The sequence below is a fragment of the Macaca thibetana genome, chromosome 19 (genome assembly GCF_024542745.1).
Source record: "Macaca thibetana thibetana isolate TM-01 chromosome 19, ASM2454274v1, whole genome shotgun sequence".
NCBI lineage: Eukaryota > Metazoa > Chordata > Mammalia > Primates > Cercopithecidae > Macaca > Macaca thibetana.
The window spans coordinates 32,999,791-33,005,790 of NC_065596.1; positions in this window are offsets into that span (position 1 = coordinate 32,999,791).

The window sequence follows — 6,000 nt, forward strand, 5'->3', positions numbered from 1 at the left end:
TGCCTGTAATCCCATCATTTGGAGAGGCTGAGGAGGGCAGATCACTTGAAGTCGGGAGTTTGAGACCAGCCTGGCCAACATGGTGAAACCCCGTTTCTACTAAAAATACCAAAAGTAACCGGGCGTGGTGGTGGGTGTCTATAATCCCAGCTACTCAGGAGACTGAGGCAGAAGAATCTCTTGAAACCAGGAGGTGGACTTTGCAGTGAGCCGAGATTTTGACACTACACTTTGCCTTGGCGACAAAGTGAGACTCCGTCCCACCCGCCAAAAATAAAAATAAAAAAAAATTTTTTTTTTTTTTTTTTTTTGAGACGGAGTCTCTGTCGCCCAGGCTGGAGTGCAGTGGCGCGATCTCGGCTCACTGCAAGCTCCGCCTCCCGGGTTCACGCCATTCTCCTGCCTCAGCCTCCCGAGTAGCTGGGACTACAGGCGCCCACAACCGCGCCCGGCTAATTTTTTGTATTTTTAGTAGAGACGGGGTTTCACCGTGGTCTCGATCTCCTGACCTTGTGATCCGCCCGCCTCGGCCTCCCAAAGTGCTGGGATTACAGGCGTGAGCCACCGCGCCCGGCCAAAAAAAAATTTTTTAAAAAAGTGTTTTCCCTACTCTCTCATGCCACTGAGCACAGAATGCCTCCGTTCTGATCACCAAAATTTGTGGATTTCTCCCCACCACATCTTGGAGTGCAATGGTATGATCTCAGCTCACCACAACCTCCGTTTCCAGGTTGAAACGATTCTCCTGCCTCAGCCTCCCGAGTAGCTGGCAAAGAGCAAGACCTCATCTCAAAATAAAATAAAATATATGAGAACAAAGTTACTCAAAGTACGAAAGGCTAATCAGAGACTGAAAAGAAAGCAACCATTTGTCTCTTATCTACCTATGTCCTGGAACCCCCCTCCCCGGCTTTGAGTTGTTCTACCTTTCCCGACTGAACCAATGTACCTCTGACACTTACTGATTGATATGACATGTCTCCCTAAAATGTAAGGTCTACCTAGACCATATTGGGCACATGCCATTTGGACCTCCTGAGCCTGCGTCATGCGCATACTCTTAACCTTGGCAAGATAAACTTTCTAAACTGATTGAGATGTCTCAGATACTTGGCTCACAAACTATTTTTAAAGTCCCAGGTGATTTATTTTAGCAGCTATAAGAAAAATCTGGGCTGGTACGGTGGCTCATGCCTGTAATCCCAGCACCTTGGGAGGCCAAGGCGGGCAGATCACAAGGTCAGGAGTTCGAGACCATCCTGGTGAAGATGGTGAAACCCTGTCTCTAGTAAAAATACAAAAATTAGCGGGTGTCTTGGGCACGTGCCTCTAATCCCAGCTACTCCGGAGGCTGAGGCTGGAGAATCGCTTGATCCAGGGAGTCGTGGCTTGCAGTGAGCCGAGACTGTGCCACTTCTCTCTAGCCTGGTGACAGAGCAAGACTCTGTCCAAAAAAAAAGAAAAAAGGAAAAGCTGGTTTCAGGGGTTTCTGGTTACATCAGGAAGTTTCAGCAGCCATACTTCAGAGAATCACGTTCTTGAAGCAATGTATGTGTCCTGAGTTTATTTTTTATATGTCCTCTTGACTTTGGTTTAGTTGTGAAGCAGCCTCATTTTCTGGGGTAATATCTGAGGTTCATTGTCTCATGGCCACGGAAATCAAGTACATGGACACCCAAGAGTGACGTTAGAGTAGAAGTTCAATAGGCGAAAGAAAGTCAATAGCTCTCTGCTACAGAGAGGGGTCCTGGAAAAATGGTTTGAGGATTCGTGGTAAAATGTAGGGGTTTTATTGATGAGCTGGTGGGGAGGCAGTGTCTTATCTACATAGGGCATGAAAAACTCGTTAGGACCAGATGTGTCATTTGCATACGGCATGAATTTCTGGTAGCCCCCTCCCCAATGTTTTATTATGCAGGTGGGTTCTGTGCCTGAGATGTGCACCATCTTGCCCATTTCTTTCTTACTGTACACGTGCTAACAAAAAAGGAAAGACGGAGCTTCCATTGTGGGCATGCCTAGCCCCAAGGTTGCCCCTTTCCTATTGGCGCAGCTGCTGACTTTCCTCCATGCAAGCTTCCAGCTTGCTTACCTGTTTGCAGATCAATTTTTCAGGCTGCTCTTCGTTAGAACAAAATGATATTTTGGGCAGCTTTTTGTTAGAAGGGAAGCTCTGCAGAGGAGTTTTTGCCCTCACTATCTGCCTAAATAATTTCTTTCTACCTCCTGTATCAGTTGGATATGGCAAGGGTGACCCAACTGATAGGATGAACTTTCACCACGGCAGAATTTTCAATCCACTTTACGTGCATTCTGAAAGTAACTAGAAAAGATGCTTTTTATTGTCAAATTGTAAGGGTTTTGTTTGTTTTGAGACAGTCTCACTGTGTCACCCAGGCTGGAGTGCAGTGGTGTGATCCTGACTCACTGCAACCTCCGCCTCCCAGGTTCAAGCAATTTTCCTACCCCAACCTCCTGAGTAGCTGGGATTACAGGTGTGCGCCACCACGCCTGGCTAATTTTTGTATTTTTAGTAGAAATGCCATTTCGCTATGTTGGCCAGGCTGGTCTCAAACTCCGGTCCTCAAGTGATCTGCCTGCCTCGGCCTCCCAAAGTGCTGAGATTACAGGCATGAGCCACCTTGCCCAGCCAATTATAAGGTATTTTAAAATTATTATTTTTTTGAGACAGAGTCTTCAGTCTGTCACTCAGGCTGGAGTGCAGTGGCACTATCTTGCCTCACTGCAACCTCCGTCTCCTGGGTTCAAGCAGTTCTCCCGCCTCAGCCTACCAAGTAGCTGGGATTACAGGCATGCACCATTACTCCCAGCTAACTTTTTTTTGTATTTTTAGTAGAGATGAGGTTTCACCATATTGGCCAGTCTAGTCTTTAACTCCTGACCTGGTGATCCGCCCGCCTCAGCCCCCCAAAGTGCTGGGATTACAGGCGTGAGCCACCGCGCCCGGCCCTATAAGTTATTTTATACCTTTTCTTTGTTTTCTCTTTCTGTCAGGTATGGTTAGAAAACCTATAACAGAGAGAGTCTTCAGAATATATTTGGATTTATTGTGGAGTCCTAATTAGGGAAAAGGAGTCTGGCTAGTAGGAACAGGGGGAAAGCAAAGAGATAAGGCAAATAAGCTATTTTAAAACTTAAACATTGAGTTACCATATCATCCAGCAAGCCTAGTGCTGGGTATACATGCAAAATAAAAGAAATCAGTATGTGAAAAAGATCTCTGCACTACCATGTGTGTGCACTCCTGTTCACAATAGCCAAGATTTGGAAGCAACCTAAGTGTCCAGCAACAGATAAATGGACAAAAAAAAAGTGGTGCTTACACACAACGGACCAATGTTCAGCCATCAAAAAGTATGGTATCCTGTCATTTGCAAAAACATAGAGGCAACTGGAGATCTTTTTTTTTCTTTTGCTGAGACAGAGTCTCTCTCTGTCACCCAGGCTAGAGTGCAGCAGTGTGATCTCTGCTCACTGCAACCTCCACCTCTGGGTTCAAGCGATTCTCCTTACTCAGTCTCCCGAGTAGCTGAGATTACAGTCGTACACCACCACGCCCAGCTCAATTTTGGTGTTACTTTTGTTCATATTCCCCACATTTACTTTTATTTCACAGCACTTTTTATATCCTTACTATATGTGTATTTTTATTTTACGTAAATTAAAATGCATGCCTTGTGTTCATTTGGGACATAAGAGAAAGACATTTAGAAGAATACAAGTTACACTTATCAATAGGGATGCAGGTTTGTCAGAGTGTGAAACTGCACTGCTATGGGATTCTCATCATGTTCACATAAGTAACCTAAGGCCGACTGCAGAGAGGATAACTGAAGTGGAAGGGGTGATTGTATGTTCTCAAATTGTATGATGTTTAATTCCATCATAAAATAAAACTGTAGATCCTTCAGCCTTAGCAACCTGATGGGGCATTGTTTGTGTTTAGACATGAAGGATCCTATAGAGGTGAGATAAAGCTATGCAGGTAGATGGGACATAATTAACTCATAGTTATAAAAAAATAAATTTTATTGACACATGAAATTTATGATACATTCTAAATAAAACAATAGAAAATGTAGCCTGGCCAACACAGTGAAACCACATCTCTACCAAAAAATACAAAAATTAACCGGGCATGGTGGTGGTGCGCATGTAGTCCCATCTACTAGGGAGGCTGAGGCAGGAGAATTGCTTGAACCTGGGAGGCGGAGGTTGCAGTGAGTCATGATCGCTCCATTGCAATCCAGCCTGGGTGACAGAGTGAGACATTGTCTCAAAAAACAAACAATAGAAAATGTAATGCTGGCAGTTTAATGGGATTCCTAATCAAGAACATGCTATTGTGGTTTTTTTTTTTTTTTTTTAAATAATTAAACTCTCCTCTTTGGACCAGATACAGTGGCTCACACCTGTAATCCCAACACTTTTAGGAGGCCAAGCAGAAGGATCACTTGAGCTCAGGAGTTCAAAACCAGTCTGGGACACATAGCGAAACCTCGTCTCTACAAATAGAAAAAAAGAAAAAAATGCTAAAAAATCCTCTTCTCTGTGATAACTAATCTTTTCAATTTCAAGATTAAGATCAATTTTTCCTCAATCTTGCTACATGACAGCTACTGCCATTCAATGGAGATGTGGCTAACATTTCCCCTGCATTACCTCTACCTTACATGTAATCACTTCCTATTAACGTATTAATCTCCTCCAGTAAAAACTGCAGTCTCTTGAGGTCTTGGATTGCTCTGTTTCATGATTGGTTAGTAGAGCATTTCTTTCCTATAATCCACACTGGCCCTCTCTGTGAAGAATGCCCTGTATGCAATAATATGACTGATATCACAGCTTTACATTATTCTCAGCCCCTTACAAATCTTAATTCAGCCATTTTTTTCCTTTTTTTTTTTTTTCTTTGAAATACTCACTCTGTCATCCAGGCTGGAGTGAAGTGGCACAATCTAGGCTCACTGCAACCTCCACCTCACGGGTTTAAGTGATTCTCCTGCCTCAGCCTCTCATAGCTGGGATTACAAGCGTGCGTCACTATGCCTGGCGTGTTTTTGTATTTTTAGTAGAGATGCGGTTTCACTTTCTTGCCCAAGCTCGTCTCGAACTCCTGATCTCAGGTGATATACCTGCCTCGGCCTCCCAAAGTGTTGGAATTACAGGAGTGAGCCACAATGCCTGGCCCATTGTTGTTTTTGAGGAGCATCACAGAAACACATACGTAGGCAACAATCTCTGTCTGGTTCTGTTTCCTTTTCTTTGTGTGTGTGTTTTTTTTTTTTTTGAGAGATGGAGTCTCACCTGTCACCCAGGCTGAAGTGCAGTGGCGCAATCTCGGCCCACTGCAAGCTCCGCCTCCTAGATTCAAGCAATTCTCCTGCCTCAGTCTCCCGAGTGGCTGGGATTACAGGTGCCAGCCACAATGTCTGGCTAATTTTTGTTATTTTTAGTAAAGATGGGGTTTCACCATGCTGGCCAGGCTGTTCTCAAACTCCTGACCTCAAGTGATCCACCCATGTCCGCCTCCCAAAGTGCTGGGATTAGCCAATATTCAGCCAATATTTAATTTCAAAAGATAGTGTCCCTGTTTCACAGGAATATGGAAATGATCTCACCTAATGAAGTAGGCCATTTTTTCCTATTCTTGCCTATAGATCATGAAATGACTAAGAAAGACATCATAAAAACATTTCTAATGTCAGCTTGAAAGTTAACATTGGTAAAGAAGTCTTTCTCCTTCAATAATGTAATCAATTATTTTATGACCTGAAGGTAACTGGCCATTTCCAAATGTCTTTGAGTCTTTGATGTATGTCATGACTTTTAACATGCTTTGAATTGTAATTATTCTGCAGAATGTAATATAAAAGATTAATGGCAGAGAATTAGACTTCTTATGAGCTCTCAGATGGATTATAGTCTGTGAATTGGTTAATTTACCATATCACTACATTTGTGTTTGTTCCACTATAA